General features: G+C 43.0%; 2 pseudogenes; both read left to right on the top strand.

Moving 5' to 3' along the window:
- Positions 1-9654: 9654 nt before the first annotated feature.
- LOC113612908 (serine/arginine-rich splicing factor 10 pseudogene) lies at positions 9655-10266 on the top strand (annotated as a pseudogene).
- Positions 10267-15312: 5046 nt separating this feature from the next.
- Positions 15313-18023, top strand: LOC113612911 (negative elongation factor C/D pseudogene; annotated as a pseudogene).
- Positions 18024-25851: the final 7828 nt, after the last annotated feature.

Raw genomic sequence — 25851 nt, 5'->3', positions numbered from 1 at the left:
GGGAAGGCCCGGATTTGGAGCTCTTGATGTTCCTTTGACAGATTTCTGTGGCCCTCCCACCCCTCCCCAACCACCACCTGTTGCTCCTGGGCAGAGACTATAAAAACCTGCATATGAATAAAGAGAAAAAGACACATACAGGTAATATCAATGAATCATTCCATGAACAAAACAGTTATTACTTCTGCCAGTGTACTGACTAGATTGCATTTACTCGGAGAATACACAGATTTTTCCCTTGTATAGGGCATTTCGAATTTTGATTCCCATCCTTACAGAGACATGTCAAGAATGGAGGTAGTTGAACAGGATTATGATTTGAACCCCTCGGGGAAAGCTATTGATGGGCGGGGAAATAGACAACAACATGGGAGAGGCTTGAAACATGGTCCAGGAGTGTTATACTCAAATTATTAAGTATGTGTTTATTACCCAGAACCACTGTTTCTATGTGGGATAATAAGTATTCTGAGATATTTGTCCTCAACAATCTTTCATTATCATGCAAAAGCTTTTAGCATTATGTTGAGACTAGCTCTGTCTTGATAGATTATGAATATTTCCCAGAAGTGGAAAAGGGGAAAAGTGTGTATGGTTGAGCCTTGAAGATCATTAACTGAGAGGCAGTAATATTTTACTCAGGAAAAGTATGAGAATTTTTGGATATGTTGGAAATACCCCTATTGATCTTCCTTGATGATGAATTTGATGATGAAGTAAATAACTACTAGGCTTGAGCCGAAAGCTTTGCTGGTGGTATTTAGGATTGACTAGTTACAGAGGAATAAACCCTTTCAGACACCTAACCTTGACACCTAACATAACCCCAACCCAATCCCATCAAAGCCAAATACCTGGGCAACTGTGGTTCACACAGCGAGTGTTAGTTACTCTTCAAACAGAACTATTTTGGAGGACAGCTATACCTATCAAAATGTAAAACATGCCTGTCATTTGAGGAAATTATGCTCCTTCCATAAAACTATCTTAAACATGTGCAAAAAGGACTCATTTCAAGTATTTTCGTTTCAGTGTACTTTGTAATAGGAGTATTATAAAGTGAATGTTTTAACAAGGTAAAGTATTTTTATATTGTGGAGTTACCTTCTGAACTTGTAGAAATGAGTTAGACTTTCCAGAACGAATTGGGCAGCGTACCCATAACATTTGTATTTCTATTTTTTAAAAGTTATATATAAATGCTTTTAAGAAGTAAATCAAGCTGATTTACTTCTCTCTTTTTTTATTTATTTATTTATTTATTTTTGGCTGTGCCATGTGGCATGTGAGATCTTAATTCCCCTGCATTGGGAGCACGAAGTCTTAACCACTGGACTTCCAGGGAAGTCCCTCACATCTATCTATTGAATGGAGAAGACTCTTACAACCTAACTTATCAGCACCTGTACTGTACTTGTACTCTGACTTTTCTCCTGTTAAAACAGACAACCTCTCTGTGCTCCTAATGCTAAATTCAGCATTTGTGCATTGGATCCCATCGCCTCCTGCTTAGTCAAGTACGTTCCTCTAACAATCCTCCCCTATTTCCTTCTTTATCAGTTTTTTCCTCTCTGTGGATTATAATCTATGAACATCAATTTTGTTCTCATGTCTTCCATTCTAAATAGGCCTTCTCTTAAAACTCTTTCACCATCAGCTACTGCCCTGTGTCCTTGCTCCTCTTCACAGTAAATTCCTCAAAGACTTCAGTAGTCCTTGCCGCTATCACAGTCCAACATGAGCACCCTTGGAGAGGTGGCTTTCCACATGACCAAGACCTAGGCTTCTTCTAGCATGTGTGCTGCTATTTTCTAGGTTGTAAGAGTCTTCTCCATTCAATGGATTGATGCAGAAAGAGAGAAAGGATCATGCATGGGAAGGTTTTTAGAGCCCAAAATGGAAGTGGTGTCCATCACTTCCATTCACATTTCATTGGCCAGAATCAATCACATGATCATCTTTAACTTCAGGGAAGGCTAGGAAATGTACTGCAGCGATGTACCCCCAAAGAAGAAAACACAAATATTGGTGAAATTAGCAACAGGTGTCTTATCGCCATTATCCAGGCTGCTTTAAAAAGGGCAAGACCCTTGTGTTAGCAACAATTTTCCATACCTTTGCACAACCTCTAATCCTCTAATCCCTCAACATTCTCTCTCTCCTTTAGGGCCATCTTGCTGCATTCCCCTCCTTAACCATGGCCTATAATTACAACCACTCTTGCAGATAGTTTAGCATCCTGGCCTTCCTCTTTCAGTCATTTCTACTACATAAAAATCCATCCCTGGGACTTCTCTGGTTAAGACTGGTTAAGACTCCATGTTCCCAATGCAGGGGGCCTGGGTTTGATCCCTGGTCAGGGAACTAGATCCCACATGTGGCCACAAAGATCCTGCCACAACTAGGACCTGGCACAGTCAAATAAATAAATAAATAAATATTTTTAAAAATCCATCCCTCCAGATCAGTCTGTAATCCCACCAACCCAGGGGTCAACCTTAACCATATTTATTGCGGGATGACTAGAAATTCCACTTGTCCTGATATGAAGCTATATAACACAGGCATTCGTGATTTTATATTGTTGTCAATAAGGTTATATTATTACCAAGCTTATTTAACTTCCAGTTTATAGAAAACATAGGGAATATAAGAATAAGCTATATGATATCAGGAGGAAATGACCAGAAAAAATCCAAACTATGAGACATTAAAGAGTATCCAGTCTCTTCAGCATGTCAGTGTCATGCAAACACACTGTCCTAGATGACAAGAGACTTAAAGGATGTTACAGACAAATGTAATGCCTGGGTTTAGATGGGATACTGGATTGGATGGTGGAGCTGCTGGACCAGGGACTCTGAGCATGATCAAGCTCCAAGAAATGGATGGAGATAACAACCTTCGTCAAGATTGAGAAGTGGTCTGATTTCCATTGTTTCCTGACTCACTGAAACCAAATATTTCAGATGAGATAGAAGCAGTAACTAGAATGATTGTTGAAAAACCACTGGACTCCTGCAGCTCCCATGAAGCACTTCATTTCTTGGTCAACTGAAACAGACATGGGCAGAATTGTCAACTACTAACCATTAAAAATGACCCTAGGAGATAGGTAGGTACTCATTTCCCTCTGCCAACCCCCTAGCCACCATCTACCCCAAGGTCTTTTTTTTTTCTTCCTCATCTGGTCATTTGTATCCCTGAATATTTCTTCCTTATTGTTGCTGTATACTTAGGTGTTATGACTGCATATAGCAGTTAGTGTGGTTTGGTTTTTCAGCTTCTCATTCTTGAAATGAAGTCTCATTGGCCCTCCTCTGGGCCAATCTTAAGAAATATGTCTTGAAAGTCAGGACAGATCTTTTTTGTTTTTTAAATATTATTTATTAATTTTGCTGCACTGGTTCTTAGTTGTGGCACGCGGGATCTTCATTGCCACGTGCAGGATCTTTAGTTGCGGCATGCAGGATCTAGTTCCCTGACCAGGAATCGAACGCAGGCCCCCTGCATTGGGAGCATGAAGTCTTAACCACTGGACCACCAGGGAAGTCCCGGAAGTCAGGACAGACCTTGTCTAGCCAAGGCTGATACCATGTAAGATACCAGCAAGTGTCTCTATCTTTTCCTGGGGTCAACATGACTTCAATCTTCTTTCTCTAGAGAGATTGCACCAATAGTCAGTCAGTGACACAGGAAAAGAAGGTCTGTCTAGTCCAGTGGTTCTTAAATTTGGCTACACATTGGTGTCATCAGAAGGAGCTTTAAAAAACACAGACCCCTGGGATCTACACCCCCCCCCAAATTCTGATTTAATTGGTCTCTGGACATCAGGATTCCTTAAAGTTACTCAAGTGATTCTGGTGTTGAGAACCACTGATCTAGTCTAGTGCTTTTCAAACTTTTATGAATCACCCAGGGATCTTGTTAAAATGCAGACGCTGATTCACTAGGCATGGGGTGGGACCCAATTTTGAGATTGTCTCATATGAACACAATTACATCAAGAATTTCAATTCTCTCATTTTCTAGAGCAACTGGGGAAAAAATTAACAGCGTAAGGAATTTTAATGCCTACTATCAGATATCCCCAGAGGGCTCAAGAATTCTGTGTTAATAGCTTGTTTGTATGCTGACGGGAAAGATCAAGTTCTGAGGGAAATAGTGATGATGCAACCGAGGGCAATGAGAATTCCCAGAGTTATGACCTTGAGCAGTTAGGGAGGATGAGATTAAGTGCAAAACAGGAGGTTCTGGCCTTCCAAAGGAGTGTGGACATGTCATGCAAGGACCGTTTTATGATGCAGAACTGTACCGGCTTTTTAAAAATGTTTTATCAATAGATCAATCTATCAATTGGTCGGATAAATAGGTATATCAGAGAGTTTTTTTAACAGTTGGACTGGAGAAAGAAAATTTTTGATTCTCCAACTGAGAAATGAGCAAATGGTGGTTCTGCATTTTGTACTGAATGCTGAGATTCATAGATAATTGCTTGAGAAAAAAGATGATCCTGCACCTCTGTGTACAGAACTCTCCTGACGCCGTTGGTGCCTCTCTGCTAAAACAAGAACCCAGGCAGGGGGCTGCTTAGAACTGATCAATAGCCACAGATCTATTTGCTTACAGTTTGCTTCTCAGATACACTCATTATTTCTGTTAATGGTATTTCTGGGAAGATAGCTCCAAAGCTTTGTATCTTAAATTTAATTCATGTCAGTTAATAAAAACATGACCTTGGGCTTCCCTGGTGGCACAGTGGTTGAGAGTCCGCCTGCTGATGCAGGTGACACGGGTTCGTGCCCTGGTCCGGGAAGATCCCATGTGCTGCGGAGCGGCTGGGCCCGTGAGCCATGGCTGCTGAGCCTGCGCGTCTGGAGCCTGTGCTCCGCAACACGAGAGGCCACAACAGTGAGAGGCCCACGTACCGCAAAAAAAAAAAAAAAAAAAAATGGTACCAGTTTCCAGAAAAAAAATCCTGCCTATGAATTTAAAAAGTATTTAGAAAATTCTCACCCATTCTAAAGGTTAACTGTGATTCCTATGCTTCTTGTTTTCTGGAGAAAGTTCACCAGTCTTGCAAGTATCTCTCTTTTCTCACTACAGTGTAAGCTCTACCAGTTCTGATCCCTGTCTTCCTTGTTCACTAATGTATCCCAAAGACCTAGAAGATTGCCAAGCACATAATGGGCCTTTAGCAAGGACTTGAATGAATTAATCAATAATGACTTCTAATGCAGTCCTGTCCTCTTGCCAGATTTAGGAATTTGAAATAGTGACAGTATCGACCAATAGGTTTTCCCTGGAAGTTTCCTTCATTTTTTAGTGTCAATATCATGTACATAAAAGCTCTCTTTTTCCTTTTACTTCTCTTTTTGATCCCTGGCTCCCCAAGGCTGAAATGAGCTTGGACTACTCCCCTCTCTCTTATGAACAATTATACTGCATCGAAAAACGCAAAGCTTCCAAGCTTTGCTTCCAAGCAAAGTCCTGCACGTGTGTTGCTCACAGGCCCGATGGTCCTTCCACACACGTGTTCATTTCCCTGCCTCACTGTTTCCTGTGTCCGTCTCCTATCCTGTCATTTCTTTTTCTTTTTTAAAATTTTTTTAAAAATTTTAGATTTTTAAATCTCTTTTTTAGATTCTTTTTCCATACAGGTCATTACAGAGTATTGAGTAGAGTTCCTTGTGCTGTACAGTAGGTCCTTATTAGTTATCTATTTTATATATAGTAGTGTGTGTATGTCAATCCCAATCTCCCAATTTATCCCTCCCCACTATCCTGCGGTTTCTTAGGAGAGTGACCCCTACCTGTCAGAGAGACATCCCCAACCTGTTCCCAAAGGTACTCTGAGCAGAAAATCTTCCCCCAAACTATCAGAAAGGTACCTTGAATTGCTGGAATCTGTCCAGTAAATTCACAGCTGAAGGAAATGTCTCCAAGTTGAAGCCAAAGAACTGAGTTAGACTAAGAAGTTTTTTTTTTTTTTTTTGGTGGTAAGCGGGCCTCTCACTGCTGTGGCCTCTCCCGTTGCGGAGCACAGGCTCCGGACACGCAGGCTCAGCGGCCATGGCTCACGGGCCCAGCCGCTCCACAGCATGTGGGATCTTCCCGGACCGGGGCACGAACCTGTGTCCCCTGCATCGGCAGGCGGACTCTCAACCACTGCGCCACCAGGGAAGCCCGATTTTTTTTAAAATTTCAATTAAAATGCTTATTAGAACAACGTAGAACAGACATAATTACAAAATATACGATAGTATTTTAAATTGAAAAAGCATTAATGACTGCAATGGATTGAAAAATATCAAATATATATAATTCTTTTTTTCTTTTTGGTTGAAATGGTAAGTTTACTGTATATTTTACCACAAATTTTTTAAAAAGTTTTTAAAATAAGGCATTTGTTGAGTGTAAGGCCATCTCTAATTATCTTAGAAAGCACCTGGTATAGATTTGTTTCAAATACATAAAATTCTTGAGTTCATAATGATAATACTAATAACAAAGCCCATTGATTGTTACTAGGGCACCAATATACTTTTAATGATTTGGATTAAATGAGGCAGACTTTCTACCACTTGCCACAGTGATACTCCTACTATGTGTTAGGGTCAGGCTAGGTCCAGGGGGTTCACAGTGAATAAACTATATCCATCTTCTTAAGTTAGCTCAGCTTGGCAGCCTGCATAATATCTAGCTTGGGGGATCGAGATTCCTTGAAAGCTACACTTTTTGGCTGGTGACTTCACCTCTTTTAGCTCTTCATCTAGGATTGCTGGACAGTTACCTCTTCTAATCTAACTAAAGCCAGTGAAGTTTGTAATTCACTGGACGTGTGAAATGCCTTGTCACCTTTGAATACCCCACTGTAGATCCAATTTTAGGAATTCCTCAAGCCACTAATCACTGGCAGAGATGAAGGACTTCCATGGTAATTTGGTAACTTCCATGGTCAGTTAGCAGTGGGGCTGTCCATGGTGGCACAACTGATGCCCCTCACCCTTTAGCCTGTCCTTGTAACTCCTAGGAAGTGACATAAAGAAAGAAAGAGAAGAACAAGTTTTGAAGATGTGTGAAAAGTTCCTGAGATGATTCATGAGGGCATTATGCTAAGTGAACTAAAAGTCAGACAGAGAAAGACAAACACTGTATGATGTCACTTATATGTGGAATCTAAAAAATACAACAAACTAGTGAATACAACAAAAAAGAAACAGACTTACAAATATAGAGGACAAACTAGTGGTCACCAGTGGGGGGATGGGGGAGGGGCAATATAGGGTTGGGGGAATGAGAGGTACAAATACTGGGTGTCAGATAGGCTCAAGGATGTATTGTACAACACGGGGAATATAGCAGATACTTTGTCATAACTATAAATGGAAAGTAACCTTTCAAAATTGTGTAAATGTTTTTAATTTTTTAAAAAATAAAGGGGGGTTTGATAGGTCTAACCCCCCGACACACACAGTTCAGGTATTACTATACAATTTATACATAAGAAGACAAACAGATGGCATAAACTTATCCAAGTTCACAAAAGTAAGTCAATAATATTTGAATCCATGGCCTTACCTCTTGACTGGGTTCCGGGCCATTATATAAATGGTAGAGTTTTAAATTGTTAGAGGGTTGTTTGAAAGAACTAATAAAAATTAAGTAAGATTCTTCCTCCGAAAAACAAGTGAACAAAAAATCTAATCAAAAAATGGGCAGAAGATTTAAATAGACGTTTCTCCAAAGAAGACATACAGATGGCCAAAATGCACATGAAAAGATGATCAACATGGCTAATTATTAGAGAAACGCAAATCAAAACTACAATGCAGTATCACCTCACACCAGTCAGAATGGCCATCATCAAAAAGTCTACAGGGACTTCCCTGGTGGCACAGTGGTTAAGACTGCACTCCCACTGAAGGGACCCAGGTTCCATCTCTGACCCGGGGAACTAGATCCCACATGCATGTCACAACTAAGAGTTCACATGCCACAACTAAGGAGCCCGCCTGCTGCAACTAAGACCCTGTGCAACCAAATAAATAAATTAATTTAAAAAAAAAGTCTACAAACAATAAATGCTGGAGAGGGCATGGCGAAAAAGGAACCCTCCTACACTGTTGGTAGAAATGTAAATTGGTACAGCCACTATGGAAAACAGTACGGAGGTTCCTCAGAAAACTAAAAATAGGGCTACCATATGATCCTACAATCCACTCCTGGGCATATATCCAAAGAAAACCATAATTCGAAAAGAGACATGCACCCCAATGTTCATTGCAGCAGCACTTACAATAGCTAAGACATGGCAGCAACCTAAATGTCCATATGTCCATTGACAGAGGAATGGATAAAGAAGATGTGATGTATACACACACACACACACACACACACACACACACACACACAATGGAATATTACTCAGCCATAATAATGAAAAATGCCATTTGCAGCAACATGGATGTACCTAGAGATTATCATACTGAGTGAAGTAAGCCAAACAGAGAAAGAGAAATATCATATGATATTACTTATATTTGAAATCTAAAAAAAATGATACAAATGAAATTATTTACAAAACAAATAGAGTCAGACGTAGAAAACAAACATATGGTTACCAAAGAGAAATGGAAGGGAGGGATAAATTGGGAGTATGAGATTAACAGATGAACACTACAACAAGGTCCTACTGTATAGCACAGGGAACTATATTCAATATCTTGTAATAATGCATAATGGAAAAGAATCTGTATATATATTGTGAATCACTTTACTGTTCACCTGAAACAAACATTCTAACCCTCCCCGCCACCCCAGCCTCTGATTAAATTGCTCTAAGATGTAGCCCGGGTGCCCACAGGCGATTCTAATGTGCATCAATGGTTGAGAACCACTGGTGTAAGGATGCTCTGTTGCTGTAGATGTGGGTGTCTGGGGGTGGGGAGGATATGAGGGAGTGTCAGCTGCTCACGTTACCTAGGGAGTCATTAGATCCTTTGCACAATGCACACTAGATAATCTTACAGTAGCTGCATGTCCAATCAATACACTCTCATAATCATCTGAGACGGAGATCAAATCAGAAAGAGTATTTTCATACCACATTACAAAAACGATTTATATCCTTTGTTTGCTGGGAAATTTTCTACTTAGCTGAGGAAAAAATCTAACCCTTAATATTACCCTCATTTCTTCCTTTAAAATTCTCCCAGAATTGGGTAACTGGGTATGCTAGATGCACTATATGCATAGCCTATTTTTTCCTATTTATTTGTATTACACCAGTGGTCCTGTACATTATAAGCAAAACAATAAAAATTAAAAGAATCACCTCCAGGACTTCCCTGGTGGCACAGTGGTTGACAGTCTGCCTGCCGATGCAGAGTACACGGGATCGTGCCCTGGTCCGGGAAGATCCCACATGCCGCGAAGCGGCTGGGCCCGTGAGCCACGGCCGCTGAGCCTGCGCGTCCGGAGCCTGTGCTCTGCAACGGGAGAGGCCACAACAGTGAGGGGCCCGCGTACCGCAAAAAAAAAAAAAAAAAAAAATCACTTCCAGCAGAGACTTCTGGCTGTGTGTGTCTGAGGATCTGCTGCCGCCGGAGCTGCAGCCAGTTTGCCCGGGGGAGAGTGTCCCTGCTGAGACTCATGCTGCAGTCGCGTCCCGGTACCTGGGCCCCTCTCCCTCTCCCTCTCCCCCGCAACAAGTCTCTCTTTGTAAGGAACATGGCCGATGATACCAGGTCTGAAGATTTACAACATGAATTCGGTCATTATGGTCCTGTAGTTGCTGTGTACGTTCCACTTGATTTCTACACTCGCCCCCAAGAGGATTTGCATGTGTTCAATTTGAGGATGTTCGTGATGCCGAAGATGCTTTACATAATTTGGACAGAAAATGGATTTGTGGACACCAAACTGAAATACAGTTTGCACAGGGGGATGGGAAGACTCCAAATCGGATGAAAGCCCGGGAAGGGAGGAAATGTGTATAGTTCATCGCTCTATGATAATTATGACAGATATAGACGTTCTAGAAGCCAAAGTTAGAAAAGAAGGCGGTCAAGAAGTCAGTCCTTTGATTACAACCACAGAAGATCTTACAGTCCTAGAAATGGACCGACTGGAAGACCACGGTGTAGCAGAATCCACTCCAACAATGATAGGCCACACTGCAGCTGGAGTATCCAGTACAGTTCTGCTTACTATGCTTCAAGAAAGATCTGAGAAGGCAGAGACAGAACCAAAAAAGAGCAGTTCAGGCGACCAAAGGGTGGGTGGAAAGTGTTCAGTATGAATACTGTGCGAATATTTGAACTCCGGTCTGGAAAGATAAAAGAATGTTATCGAAACTACATGGAATCATTGAAAGTAAGCATTTTAGGACAAATAAAAGGTAATTTGGGGTGGTGGTGGTGGGATGAATTGGGAGATTGGGATTGACATATATACACTAATATGTATAAAATAGATAACAAATAAGAACCTGCTGTATAAAAAAATAAATAAATAAAATTCAAATTTTAAAAAAAGGTAATTCAACTTTGTACTTGTGGAAACTAATCCTAAATCTGATTCGGTTTATATTGATTCATGGGTAGCAGGTCCATGTTAAATTATTGGAAACTAGGACGTCTGGGACTTCCCTGGTGGTCTAGTGGTTAAGACTCCGTGTTCCCAATGCAAGGGGCACGGTTGAATCCCATGTCGGGGAACTAGGATCCTGTGTGCTGCGTAGCACAGCCAAAGGAAAAAAAAAAGTCCCTGAGTCATCACTCTCATTTATTGATTCACTCAGCAATACTCCCATTAATTCAGTATTCATTGTTTTTTAAAAAAAAGTATTTCGGGACTTCCTTGGTGGTGCCGTGGTTAAGAATCCGCCTGTCAGTGCAGGGGACATGGGTTCGAGCCCTGGTCCGGGAGGATCCCACATGACGCGGAGCAACTAAGCCCATGGGCCACAACTACTGAGCCTGCGCTCTAGAGCCCGCAAGCCAAAACTACTGAGCCCACGTGCCACTACTGAAGCCCGCACGCCTAGAGCCTGTGCTCCGCAACAAGAGAAGCCACCACAGTGAGAAGCCCATGTACCGCAACGAAGAGTAGTCCCTGCTCGCCACAACTAGAGAAAGCCCATGCACAGCAATGAAGACCCAACACAGTCAAAAATAAATAAAGTATTTAATTTTGCATCAGATATAAAAGATACTCTGGGTACTATAATTAGATTATTTTGAGGCAGACAGAGAGCTGTTATCCCAACTGATTTAGTATGTTCTGTAATCAAGAAAATGTTCACCGAATTATACTTTTTAGTGTTTTTTATGTACATTTTATAGGGGACATGTTCTGTGTATAGTGAATAAATAAATTTTACAGTATCACACACACAACAAAAATAATCACTTCCATATCTATCTGCCAGAAAAAAACCCTATTTTAATATTTTGGTATATAATCTAGACTTCCCAACACAGTTTGCTGATTACCTAAGTGGTAAATAAATATTTATGGAATTAATATATTTTTTAATAAAATTGCATCATAATGCAAATAATTTTTTTGTATATGTACATCTCATTATTAAAGATTTTGTTTCTTTGGGTCTTCCCTGGTGGCGCAGTGGTTGAGAGTCCGCCTGCCGATGCAGGGGACGCGGGTTCGTGCCCCGGTCCGGGAGGATCCCACATGCCGCGGAGCACCTGGGCCCGTGAGCCATGGCCGCTGAGCCTGCGCGTCCGGAGCCTGTGCTCCGCAACGGGAGAGGCCACAACAGTGAGAGGCCCGCGTACCGCAAAAAAAAAAAAAAAAATTTACCTAATCAAAACCCAGAATAAACCCCCCCAGGAGGTTCCATTAACTCTCATACTCTAATCCCAAATCCCTAACTGTCTTCTCTAACACTGACTGCAGCCTCATTTTTGGTCACTGCCTTGTCAATAAATGTACTGGAAAAGAAACCAGAAGAAGGTAAGAGAACAAGTCTTACTTTTATCTGGAGAAATAACTTTCTAGGCAGAGCAAACAGCAAGTGCAAAGGGCTCAGTGGGGACCATGCTTGGCTTGTTAACTGAAAAGCAAGGCAACCAGAGGGGACGGAACAAAATGAGTGAAGGCAAGTGTTAATAGGAGTCAGAAACGTAGCAAGGGATCAAGCCGGATTTTTTTGACAGGTTGAGTTTGGACCAAGACTAAAGAAGCAGAGTCACGATGCTGAGGTTCTTGACTCAATCAACTGGACTAATGGAATTGGCTTTACTTGAATGGTGAGGACTGAGAGTGGGGCAGGGGTCAGTGCAGGGCATCATGGTTGAGGTTGGGAGTTTTAAGTTTGACTTATGACCTATTAGACGTCCAAGTAGGGATACTGAATTGGGAGTTTGGATATATATAAACCTGGAGATTAAAATCCAGACCTAATCACTGTGTGGGTGGTAGCAAAATCCTTGTGATTAGATTTCCGTGCTTGGACAGTATATATAGGAGCTCAGAGCTCTCGGGCTTTAGCTTTGAGAGACATAGTAGGTCTAAAGTCAGGGAGAGGTAGAGAGAAGGAGAAGGAAGAAGCAAAGAAAACTCCCAAGGAGCAGCCATTGACATAGAAGGAATCTCGGGAAAGGATTGGGTCCCGGGAGCCACGAGAAGAAAGCCTTTAAAGTGGAGAGATCTCCGGATACTTCAAGTAAGAGAGGGCTGGGAAATGATCGCTAGAGTTTTGTAATGTTAAGATCATTAACTGGTGACTTTGACAAGAGGGGTGTCCATGGGATGTAAAAGCCTGACTGGAGTAAGTTCAAGAGACAATGAGTGAAATAAATCACCAACATGCAAACAGCAAAGAGAGAGAATGCTTTAAAAGGGTTTTCCTGTAAAAGAAAACAAAAATGGGGTGATAGCAATAGAGCCTTGTGGGATTCAAGGGACTTTTTTCTTTCCTAACCTGGTAATAATTACAGTATGTTTATATTGTGGATGGAAATGACAGAGGAAGGGGGGGGAAGGATGTACTAATGATTTGAACCTCACACACTTGAAGTTGCAAATTTTAAAATAGAATTAGTAACCTTGGATTTAAATTTTTTTAATTAGTTAATTTATTTATTTTTGGCTGTGTTGGGTCTTCATTGCTGCCCGCGGGCTTTCTCTAGCTGTGGTGTGCGGGGGCTACTCTTCGTTGTGGTGCGCAGGCTTCTCATTGCAGTGGCTTCTCTTGTTGTGGAGCACGGGCTCTAGGCGAGCAGGCTTCAGTAGTTGTGGCACGTGGGGTCTGGCAGCTGTGGCGCATGGGCTTAGTTGCTCCGCGGCATGTGGGATCTTCCTGGACCAGGGACCAAACCCGTGTCCCCTGCATTGGCAGGTAGATTCTTAACCACTGCACTACCAGGGAAGTCCCTTAAGGTATTTTTTGATGTAATTAAAATCCATATCAATTGACTTGAAGTAATAAGATTAGCCTAGATAATCCAATAACCCTGATCTAATTAACTAAGGCTTTAAGAGTAGAGATGAGGCTTCTCTGAAGAGAACAAATTCTGTCTGTGGAGAGCAGCTTCATCGGTGCCAAAGAGTGCCAGCCTGCCTTTTCTGACGGCTGCCCCAAGAACTTCAGACTTGCCTAGACAGTTCCCACAATCCTGTAAGCCAATTCCTTGCTGTAAATCTCTACTACACATCTCCTACTGGCTCAGTTTCTCTAGTTGATCCCTGATTGATAACACAGGGTAATTAATACTGATCTCTTAGAGTGAGCTGGAAATGTTCCTTTCTCTTCTGTATTTGGGAAGGGTTTAATTATTATTTTCATCTTAGTAGAATTTCCCAGCGAAGTCCTCTGCTTATGTGAACACTTATCAGATACGCTGTTCAATCTAAGAAATTTATTCTGCTGTAAGTGTTCATTTGATTTATCTCAAATATATCTGGGATGTCATTTCACATCAGTACTTATTGACCTACTTCCTAGTGTTTTCATTGCTGCCTTGTATTCCATGGCATAATACACGAGGCTTTTTAGTGTAGATCCTAACGACAAATCTTCCCAGCAGTGCGAGCGTGGGCTGCTCTTTTTCTTGTTTTTCAGGGACTGGGATAGACTGGATAAACCCAGGACTGAGGAGCTTGGGTTCTCTCTGTGCCCCTCCTGTTCTCCAAGGGCCACATCCCCTTGTAAGTTCTCAAGCCTTCTGTGTTTCCTTGGTTTTCTTCACTCTGTCTCATGTTATGTAAACCTTGACCTTTGGAATTTTGTTGAGGAGAAGCAAATGAAACAAACAAAACACAAATGCCCGGGACTGGAGTTGCCTGACCCTATTGCAGTCAGTTACCACAGGCATCCTCAGTGAACAGTAAATTTTCTCTGCTAATACTTAGGGATTTCAGTGATAACAGAGTAGGTTCAGCTGCAGCAGAACTGAACAGCTGAACAGGAAGAGAGGCTTTATTATATGGAGAATATGTAATCTTCTGAGTCACAAATGGGGAATGAGCGTGTATGTGTGTGTTATATATTTTTTTCTGTCTGCCAGCGCTTGGTAGGTGAAGTTAAGCAGGCTGTGTAGACTGTAGCTGATTCGGGAAACCAGATTCCATCTAAAGGGGGCAAGTCCTCCTCAGGTCCAGACAATGGCTGTTCACCTGGGGGTTTAGGATCACTCATAACAGATTTTATTTTTCACGTCAAAATTTGAATTTTAACATTGAGCCTCTTGATTTTTTTTTTTTTTTTTGCGGTACGCGGGCCTCTCACTGTTGTGGCCTCTCCCGTTGCGGAGCACAGGCTCCGGACGCGCAGGCTCAGTAGTTGTGGCTCACAGGCCCAGCCGCTCCGCGGCATGTGGGATCTTCACGGACCGAGGCATGAACCCGTGTCCCCTGCATCGGCAGGCGGACTCTCAACCACTGCGCCACCAGGGAAGCCCAAGCCTCTTGATTTTTAAATGTTGGCTGTAATTCAAGATTTTGCTTGAAAAAGAACATTTTACAATATAAACAAACTATGTGTTTGCTGCCTTCTGCCCACAATGGCCAATTTTCAGCCTCTCACTTAGTGATCTCATTAATTTCCTGGCTTCAGTGGTCTTCAAAGGGCAGTACATTCATCCCGTCCAGAGTAGACTTGGGATCTTCTCCACTGTCTGCAGGGGACACTGCTCTGTCTCCCTGGACGGAGCCAGAAACCTGGTGGTCAGTGGTCAGTGGCCCCCTCCCTCCCCACCAGCCCCCAACCTTCAATGGACCCTCAGTATCTCTCGATGATGATGCTCACTCCTCCACCCCTCCCCCTCCCTCCCCCTACAGCCCACATCCACTATCAGCCTAATACCTGTCTTCCTACTGCCCCCTTGTCCCCAGTGGCTCCCTTCTCAGCCATTCTCCCTCGGCAGCCACAATCTCTTTCAAAGAAAATCATTTTATGTTAATTCTCTGCTTAAACTATTAGAAAAACTCACCTTTGCTCTTAGCTCAAAAACCAAAACCTTTCACTGTACCTAGAGACAATTGCTTGGCCCACGTATAAGTGCTGAGATTATAGTTAAATGAATAAATATGTAGCAGGAAAAAAATTAATAAAATCAAGAAAGAGAAAATTCTAACTTGAATGGAAGATTCAATGAATGAAGAGGCGTAGCAATAGCATATAAAAATACAAGGCATTTGATCTTAGTCACTAATTTTGAGTCAAAATTTGTTTCAGAATTATTGCTTTTGATCTCTTGAGTGCCAAAGTTTAAAGGGACATGTGATTAGATTTTGACAGAATATATTAGTTGTCTGGAGAAAGTATAGTTTTTCTTAATTTTTAAAAAGAGTAATAATTTTATCTGAGTATACATGCAGCATGTGATCATTATAGAGAAGCATCTCAATTGGCCAATGAAATCACCTCTGGGACATAGGACTCAAATTACAACAAAAGTAGACAGTAGAACTGTCCTCCTATTATCTATGCAGGAAAATGCATATTCCTATCAAGAAAGATCAGTTTTAAGTACTAAAGCTTTGAAAAGAAGGGGGAACAGATCATAATCCTGTTTCTCTTCCTAAACAGGCAGCCAGGGTAGAGGACGGCGAGGGCCCTGACGGGCGTCAGCATGGACCTGGACCAGGTCGACTTCGGGAGCGCGGCAGAGTTGGGCGGCCAGCAGGAGGGGGGCGATGCACAGGGAGAAGAGGACACCCAGGTCCAGCAAGAATGCCTGCAGAAATTTTCTACCAGGGATTATATCATGGAACCCTCCATCTTTAACACTCTGATGAGGTATTTTCAGGCAGGAGGGTCTCCGGAGGAGGTGATCCGGCTCTTATCAGACAACTACACAGCTGTGGCCCAGACAGTCAACTTGCTGGCCCAGTGGCTCATTCAGACAGGGGTTGAACCAGTGCAGGTTCAGCAAACCGTGGAAAACCACTTGAAGACTTTATTGATGAAACAGTTCGACCCCCGCAAAGCAGATTCTATCTTTACTGAAGAAGGAGAGACCCCCGTTTGGCTTGAACAAATGATTGCACATTCCACGTGGAGAGATCTTGTTTACCAACTGACTGAAGCGCACCCAGACTGTTTGATGCTGAACTTCATGGTCAAGCTGATTTCCGATGCAGGATACCACGGGGAGATCACCGGCGTGGCGGCAGCCTGCCAGCAGTTGGAAGTGTTTTCTAGAGTTCTCTGTACCTCTCTGGCTACACTTTTGGACGGAGGAGAAGATAACCTTGCAGAAAATCTCCCTCAGTTTGCTAAGATGGTGTGCCACGGGGAGCACACGTACGTGGTGGCCCAGGTCCTGATGTCCGTGCTGGCCCAGGAAGGGCAGGGGGGCTGGGCCGTGCGCAGGATTGCACAGGAGGTGCAGCGCTTTGCCCAGGAGAGAGGCCGTGATGCCAGTCGGATCTCTCTCGCACTGGGCACAGCTGCCTCCTACCCCCGGCTGTGTCAGGCCCTTGGGGCGATGTTGTCCAAGGGGGCCCTGAATCCGGCCGACGTCACTGTCCTTTTCAACCTGTTTACCAGCGTGGACCCGCCTCCAGTTGAACTCATCCGGGCGCCGGCCTTCCTGGACCTCTTCATGGACTCACTCTTTAAACCAGGGGCCAGGATCAACCCGGACCACAAGCACAAGTACATCCATATCTTGGCATATGCAGTGAGCGTGGTGGAGACCTGGAAGAAGGACAGGCGTGTGAGCGTCAGTCAAGGCGAGCTGAAGTCAACGGCCAAAGCTGTCGAAACTGTTCACAGTTTGTGTTGCGCTGAGAACAAAGGGGCTTCTGAACTCGTGGCCGAGCTGAGCACCCTCTATAAGTGTATCAGGTTTCCAGTGGTGGCCATGGGTGTGCTCAAGTGGGTGCATTGGAGCGTATCAGAGCCGAAGTACCTCCAGCTGCAGACCCACTGCACCCCCGTGCACCTGGCGCTGCTGGACCACATCAGCACCTGCCACCAGCTCCTGCACCCCCAGGTCCTGCAGCTGCTGGTGAAGCTCTTGGAGACGCAGCATTCCCAGCTGGACGCGATGGAGCAGCTCAAGCTGAAGAAGACTCTCCTGGACAGGCTGGTGCACCTGCTGAGCCAAGGCTACGTACTCCCTGTGGTCACTTACATCCGCAGGTGTCTGGAGAAGGGGGACACCGACGTTTCCCTCATTCGCTACTTTGTGACCGAGGTGCTGGATGTGATCGTACCTCCCTACACCTCTGACTTTGTGCAGCTTTTCCTCCCCATCCTGGAAAACGACAGCATCACTGGCACCATTAAAACGGAAGGTGAACAGCACCCTGTGACGGAGTTTATAGCTCACTGCCGGTCTCACTTCATGCTGGTGGACTGATACAGGCATCCTGCAGAGCTGGAGCAGGACATTCCGGGAGACCCACTGCGGAAAAACCCTTTCCAGAAGCTATTGATGAAGAGGCCCAGTCAGCATCCTGGCAATGGGCTCTGGAGGGAGGAGGTGGAGAACTTTTGTAAAAAGGAAAATGTTAGCAATGCAAGTGGAGAACCCTTTCCTTGTAAATCCAGGGCTACCCCTAAAATCCTGTTTTCGGTATTCATTTCCCCCAATATTGGAACTAGGTTCCCATTAGCCTTCGTGATGTAGCCAACGGGCAGCCCCAGGGTGGTGGAAATTCAGAAAATGGGGCACTTAGATGAACTATTTTCAAAGTTGACTTAAGTTTTCTCACAAGACCTGAACAGTCAGTTCGTATTGCTGTGAATGCTTTCATTCTCCAAGAACAGATAAAAGCCTTTCTGTGGGTGAAACATGTAGATCCCAGTGTTATGTTGTTCTCGTAAATTGGACACTCGTCCTCAAAATAAAAAAATAAATAACTAAAAGTTTTCAAGGCATATGAAATAGCTGCCGTCACCCCAGAGTCAAGAGGCAGGATTAAGCGTAAGTCCGTCACCAGCGTGAGGGATTTTCCTACGTGCGTAACTGAGCACACACCACTGAACCCACACAGGCAAGTCTAAGTGTGAGACAGGCCGGGACCTGGGACCCTTTGCTGCAGGGCTCGCACCTGGACACACCTCTCCTCCAGCAACAAAATACAAAGAAACTATAAGGGGCTAAAAATCACTGCATGCGTGCATCGTTGGGGCAAATTATGGACAACAAGATACAAAAAGACCGAAACCCCAACTGCCACTTCTGAAGAGCTGGGAGCAAAAACAGGGTGTCCGGAGCAAAAGCGGGGTACTGTGCATGCCCCCTGCACTCACCACCACCAAAGGGGCGGGCATACCCCTAAAGCAGCCCTCGGGCCTGACCCCTGGACACACCTCTACCTTCGCCCCATAGAAGGAACCATCTCGCCCCCTTGGGGAGCAAGCCAGTGAGCAGGGGAAACTTGTTCTCACTCCCTCCTGCTGCAGCAGGGGTCCCCATAAAGCCTTGCCTGAATTTCTCGTTCAGGCTTATTATCAATTTCTATTGATTAAGGAAACCAAGAACGCCAGTCGGTAACAAGGGCAGGTGAACAAAGACTTTCAAGGAAATATTTACTGTCTCTATTGTGAATTATCAGGCGACAATTACTCTAATTGATACTTGGAGAGATCTAGATGATGGGCAACAATGATACACTGAAATTAGAGTCATTGTAACCAATCCAGTGCTGGACAGTGGTCATCGAAATTTTAGTAATAAACACATTCTTGGTACTTTATATTATTTATTTATTTATTTTGCTGTAAGCATGTTACTTGGTAACATTTTTATTATAAATAATACTTATTATACTTGGAACTTCAATAACTTTAATGTCCTTTTTTTCCAATCAGAGACTTTCTAGAAAATAGAAAATTCAGTCATTTATTTATAAGAGCTTTTGAATGTGTTTCTATAACAATAAACTATATTTTCAGGACTTTTCTTAGGTGAAACTGTCTGGTGCTGAGAAGTTTATCTCTGAAATTCAAGCAGAGCATCTGGGAGAGAAGACACAACCATGGACCTATGTCAACAAGGGCTGGAAGCTGGTGACAACGTCACAAAGTCAGAAAGTTGGAGTCAGGGTGAATTAAGTAGAAATCAAATAATAAGCAAATTCATTGCCTCTTATCTTAGACACTATTCTTACACCTATAACCAAATCACAGAAACTCGTTACTAATTCACTCTTAATTTTTAGGCCACACAGGCACATCTAGTTCACCGAATAACTGGATTCTCCTGAACTACAATGCAAATCAATCTTCGGAGGATGGCATCAAAGACCTGAGCTTGGAAGAAATCATGAATTCAATACTACAAATTTTAGCCCAAGATGCACAATATATGGACCATCTGCTACATCTTCAGGGCACAAAGAGACATGAAAAAGGCTTCCTAAACAACTCAGATGCTTCTCAGTCTGCAGGTATTCCATGGAATTATTAATATGATACTTTTCACTAATGTATTTAAACATGCACTGCTATTGCATGAGGGTCAAAGAACATGGAAATATACAGCATAAAATGCAAAAGTCACACTCCCCCTTCATCAGACATTTTATTTCATTCCCCTTTTGTAACCACAGTCACACTGTATGAGTGTCATTCAAACTCTCCTTCCATACCTGTACAATCATTTAAGTACATAATTTTTACATACACAAGATTATAATTTTGAAAACTTGAAATTTGTATAGAATTCTTAAAGTAGGTATAAAATACTTAGGCAATCTTCCAGTGATGAACAATAGGTTAAAAAAAGTAACATTAACTGTAATGTTACAATAAACATACCTTTCCATACAACTTTAACATCGGTGTGATTTTCACAATTCATATGCATGAACCATCTTATACCTATAGTTTTTTTTTTTTGCGGTACGTGGGCCTCTCATTGCTGTGGCCTCTCCCATTGCAGAGCACAGGCTCCGGACGTGCAGGCTCAGCGGCCATGGCTCACGGGCCTAGCCGCTCTGCGGCATGTGGGATCTTCCCAGACCGGGGCATGAACCCACGTCCCCTGCATCGGCAGGCAGACTCTCAACCACTGCGCCACCAGGGAAGCCCATACCTATAGTTTTTGAACTTTCTGAAATGTGCTGACCTTCACCCACTATGGCTAAGATCAGACCTTGTTATCTGGTGTATTTCACACCAGAAATCTCAAACTCCAAAACCCTTTCCTTAACTTTTTTCTCTTCATTCAGCAGTTTCATACTGTCCTTCCACAGCTTCAATGCACCTTATAGAGAACTTGTGATTTGATGCCTCAACTTTCTTCTATCTAGCAGCATCCTGCCGGCCTCATTCAGCTCCTTAATGCCTGGATCATGTGGTTAATAACCTGAATTACCATCTTGCCACAGTTGTCTTGCCCTTTTGCCTTCCACACACCTGACAAAGTCTCAGTCTTTCAGGAGTCTCAAAATGCCCCTGTCACAAGGCAGTTGAATGTCTGTTGGTAAAAATCAGCTTAAAAAAGCACAGACAGGGCTTCCCTGGTGGCGCAGTGGTTGAGAGTCCGTCTGCCGATGCAGGGGACACGGGTTCGTGCCCGGGTCCAGGAAGATCCCACATGCCGCGGAGCGGCTGGGCCCGTGAGCCATGGCCGCTGAGCCTGTGCGTCCGGAGCCTGTGTCCCGCAACGGGAGAGTTCCACAGCAGTGAGAGGCCCGCGTACAGCAAAAAAAAAAAAAAAAAAAAAAAATCACAGACAGTGCGCCACAACTACTGAAGCCCACGCCCTAGACCTGTGCTCCACAGCAAGAGAAGCCACCGCAATGAGAAGCCAATGCACCGCAACAAAGAGTAGCCCCCGCCCGCCACAACTAGAGAAAACCTGCACACAGGAATGAAAACCCAAGGCAGCCATACATTAATTAAATTTTAAATTTTTTTTAAAAATCACAGACAATACAGAGAAAATAGGGCTTTCTGGTTGTCTGTATTGATGCCTCAGGAATGGGAGAGGGTCAAATGAGGTCAGGGTTTCTATTGTACATATAAATTGGTAATTTAGAAGAGTACTTTTGCAGTTTATATGAAAGGCTCGATCAAGGTTATGAATACATTATTCTTCCATCCCTTGGTTTTTATCCCATCTTACATCCTTTTATCAACTTATGCCTTCAATTCAGGCTTCACCAAGGCATTTCTACTCATTCTTTCCTCTCCGTCTACAAACATATTCAAGTCTCTCTGGTCCTAAGAACAAAATCTCCTTGTCTTGCCTTGCCTGCTACCCTAACTCCTTGTATTCTCATATGACCTTCTTTTCCTTTTCACCTTTTCGTTCTTTAAATATATAAGTAAGACACTCCTTGTGGGGGGAAAAACACGAAGGTAGAGAAAACTCACCTGTGTGCATGTCATCCAGCTATAATCCCATTAAAGTTTGGTTGCATTTCCTTCTAGGCTACTTTTGGTGAATATTTCAAACAACTTATATACAGAGTCTACGTATAATTTGCTTCTTTTCTTTCAAATAAACTACAAATGTGGGACATTTTCAAATCATATAGTGCTTAAGACATTTTTACGGCTGCATAATATATCACCTATAAATGCATATTTTTAACCTTTGTTTAAATCTCTTGATGGGAATTACTGAGTTCAAGAATAAATTGTTTAAAATTATTTTGCATGTAGCATTATAGAAAGGGTTTAAAAATTTGTCCTCTAACTAGTAATAGATGAAATCAGTCTTTTGTTTACTCTGTTATAATTTTAATAATCATTGACAATAACAGCCAAACTTCTTAAAAGATCTTCCACCAAATGTTTCCAACAATTAGGCGATAGGTACTTGTCTGGTTGCATCAAAATCACCTGAGAGGGGCCTCTTTCCTTCCAAGATGGCCCACACTCTGTCTATGGAGTGTGTATCTCCCTGAATAAACCTTCTTTCACTTTACTACGTCTTGCTCTTGAATTCTTGCCTGCGCAAAGCCAAGAACCCACACTGGGCGGCCATCCCAGGGACGCAGACATGACTTGGGATGTGACCATCCTCTCGCACCCCACTCTCTTTGCTGCAGCATCTTTTCTGGCACCCAATGCGGGGCCTCAAAGGCCATAATCTCGATCTGCCTACTGGGCTATGGCTCCCCTCTGAAGGGCGGCTGGGCCTTACCCTGAGCCATGTAGATTCAAGCAGCCCGTTAAGGGGCAGCTGACGTCGCCTGCAGGATCTGCCAGAGACCAGTTCTCTGGCCGTGAAGAAGCGCACTGAGGCCAAGGCTTTTCCCTCTCAGTCTTTCTCATTCTCCTATTGCTCTCTCTCTGGACTTGAAAAGATCCACGCAGACGACCACCAAACATCCAAATTAAGACTGCGCGGCAAGTAATTGACAACTTGGTTGGGTCTAAAAGAACTCCTGCCAGGGGGCTTATCTGGTGGCGCAGTGGTTGAGAATCTGCCTGCCAATGCAGGGGACACGGGTTCGAGCCCTGGTCTGGGAGGATCCCACATGCCACGGAGCGGCTGGGCCCGTGAGCCATGGCGGCTGAGTCTGCGCGTCTGGAGCCTGTGCTCCGCAACGGGAGAGGCCGCGATAGTGAGAGGCCCGCGGACCGCGATGAAGAGTGGCCCCCGCTTGCCGCAACTAGAGAAAGCCCTCGCAGAGAAACGAAGACCCAGCACAGCCAAAAAAAAAAAAAAAAAAAAAAATCACCTGAGAGGGAATTCCCTGGTGGTCCAGTGGTTAGGATTCTGCGTTTTCACTGCTGAGGGCCCGGGAACTAAGATCCCTGCAAGCCGTGGCCGTGGCCCCCAAAAAATCACCCCAACTGAGTATGACGTGCAACAAGGTTGGGGAGCACCAGGTGACATTTACAATCCCTCATTTCTCTTATCCCATTTACTCCAATCCACTGAAGACCGATGTTGACTGCACTTCTGTTCTGAAATTGCAGTGGCACAGACACTCATTGACTTTCACATTGTCAAATCCAATGGACTCCTCCGTCCTTAACTTTGCAGCTCACTACCTCTAGTATTCCCACTCCAACAATTCTTCAATCCTCCTCTCACCTTCCATTCCCCATGACACAAGTTTATATTCCATGCTCTCCTAACAGGACAATCATTTCCTTCCTTAGAGCTCCTTTTCATACTCACCTTGCAAAGCCACCACTCTCTAGATCCTCCACTCATTTCATATTGCACCTGAGCAGCTGAAAAGCACAGCCACACTGGTTGGTCTCATTTCAAATTTATGATCATAATGCTCAAGTGAACTCTCACTACTACACTACAAACCTACTATATTTCCCCAATCCATTCATTGTTCCATTCTCCTAGACACTGTCACCCCTTTTTTCTATCCTCCAACCACCAGCATCTCTTCCCTTTCTTCACTAGTGGCTAATGACCCTTTTAAAATCCTTTATAGAATAGAAGCAAAGAGAGGAAAAACTCTTCACTCTCCCAGCACCAATTATACCAACCTACCCACGTGTGTACCTGAATATCCTGCCTGCTTAAAGCAACCCCCCTCCCTTCCAGCTACTGCACATTTCTTGGCTTCACAGACCTCACATGACTTGATTTCTCAGTATCATTGGAAAAATTGATCATTGCTTCTTTCTTGACATATTTTTTTCACTTACTTCTAGGGACCACTCTCTCCTAATTTGTTTCTTACTTCATTGCCCACACCTTGGACCTCCTTAATCCTTCTCCTTCTTTCTCCAAGTCTCTGGCTGGCACAACTCAGGCTCCTCCCTGGCTCGCTCTCTCTCTCTCTTTCTTTTTTTGGCCGTGTGGCATGGCATGCAAGATCTTAGTTCCCCGACCTGCGCCTCCTGCAGTGGAAGTGTGGAGTCTTTTTTTGTTTGTTTGTTTTCGTTTTCTATTTGCAGTACGCAGGGCTCTCACTGTTGTGGCCTCTCCCGTTGCGGAGCACAGGCTCCGGAGGCGCAGACTCAGTAGCCATGGCTCACGGATCCAGCCGCTCCGCGGCATGTGGGATCTTCCCGGACCGGGGCACGAACCCATGCCCCCTGCATTGGCAGGCGGACTCTCAACCACTGCGCCACCAGGAAGCCCAAGGAAGTGTGGAGTCTTAAACACTGGACCGCCAGGGAAGTCCCTGGCTCTCTTCTTACCATGCACTCACACCTATGATTTTGGCTCTAAATACTACACATGAAAAGGAGGGAATAAAACTATCCTTATTTTCAGATGATTGTTTACTGGAAGACCAAAAGAATCACTAGAAAAACTACTACAAAATATTTTTAAATTCAGTAAGTATAATAAAAAAAAATTCAGTAAGTAAAAAGGATAAAATTATTATTCAATTTATTATTCCCTATATACAAAAAACTAGTTTGGTAAAACATTAAAAGCGTTCACTTTTAGACCAAGAATAATTCATAGCTCCCCATTATTCCCACTTCTAGTTAACACTGTACTGGAGAGCTTAGCAAGTACAATAATACAAGAAAAATAAATACAAGGTATAAGAATTCAGAAAGGAAGAAATATTGTTCTTATTAAGTTATGAGCACTTCTTATTTAAGGATCTTCAACCTCTGTCATACACGTTGCAAATCCTTTTTCCAGTCTATTATTTATCTTCTGACCTTTGCCATACAAAAATTCTGAATTCTTCTGTAGTCATATCTTTCAATCTTTTCCATTATGAATTCTGAGTTTCTGTTTTGAAGGAAAAAGTTACTTCTACCTGTTTCAAATGTTTTTTTTAAAATACTTTTATTATTCTATAGATTGTATGTTGAATATAAACCCATCCAGAATTTAGTGTCTCACTGAGATTTTTTTTTTTTCAGATGATTTTCCAAGTATGTTAGTATCATTTTGGAAATAAATCATTTTTCCACTTTGGATTGTCTAGTAGGAAGTAGATAAATCAAAATTAAAACACATTAATAGGAACTTCCCTGGAGGTCCAGCAGTCAAGACTCCATGCTTCCACTGCAGGGGGCACAGGTTCAATCCCTGGTTCGGGAACTAAGATCCCACCTCCTGCTTGGTACGGCCAAGATAAAAGAAGTAAACAAATATATTACAAAAATAAGATCTTGGCATTTATGGTGTGCATTCTATTTTTCCCTACGGTTTTTTAAAATTGAGGTATAAGTAACATACAACATTATATTAGTTTCAAGTGTACAACATAATGATTCAATATTTCTATATATTGCAAAATAATCACCATAATAAGTCTAGTTAACGTCCATCACCATACATTTCCCTGATGATTAGTGATGTTGAGCATCTTTTCATGTACATGTTGATCATTTGTTCTTCTTTGGAAAAAATTTCTATTCAGAACCTCTGCCATTTTTAAATTAGATTGTTTGGTTTTTTGCTATTGAGATGTATGAGTTCTTTATATTTTTTTGGATAATAACCCCTTATCAGTTACATGATTTGC

The sequence above is a fragment of the Aethalodelphis obliquidens genome, unplaced genomic scaffold (genome assembly GCF_003676395.1).
Source record: "Aethalodelphis obliquidens isolate GAN/ISIS:26980383/991018 unplaced genomic scaffold, ASM367639v1 scaffold83, whole genome shotgun sequence".
In the NCBI taxonomy this organism is placed as follows: domain Eukaryota; kingdom Metazoa; phylum Chordata; class Mammalia; order Artiodactyla; family Delphinidae; genus Aethalodelphis; species Aethalodelphis obliquidens.
Note: the sequence above shows the minus strand (reverse complement) of the source record. Positions and strands in the feature narration are given on the sequence as shown.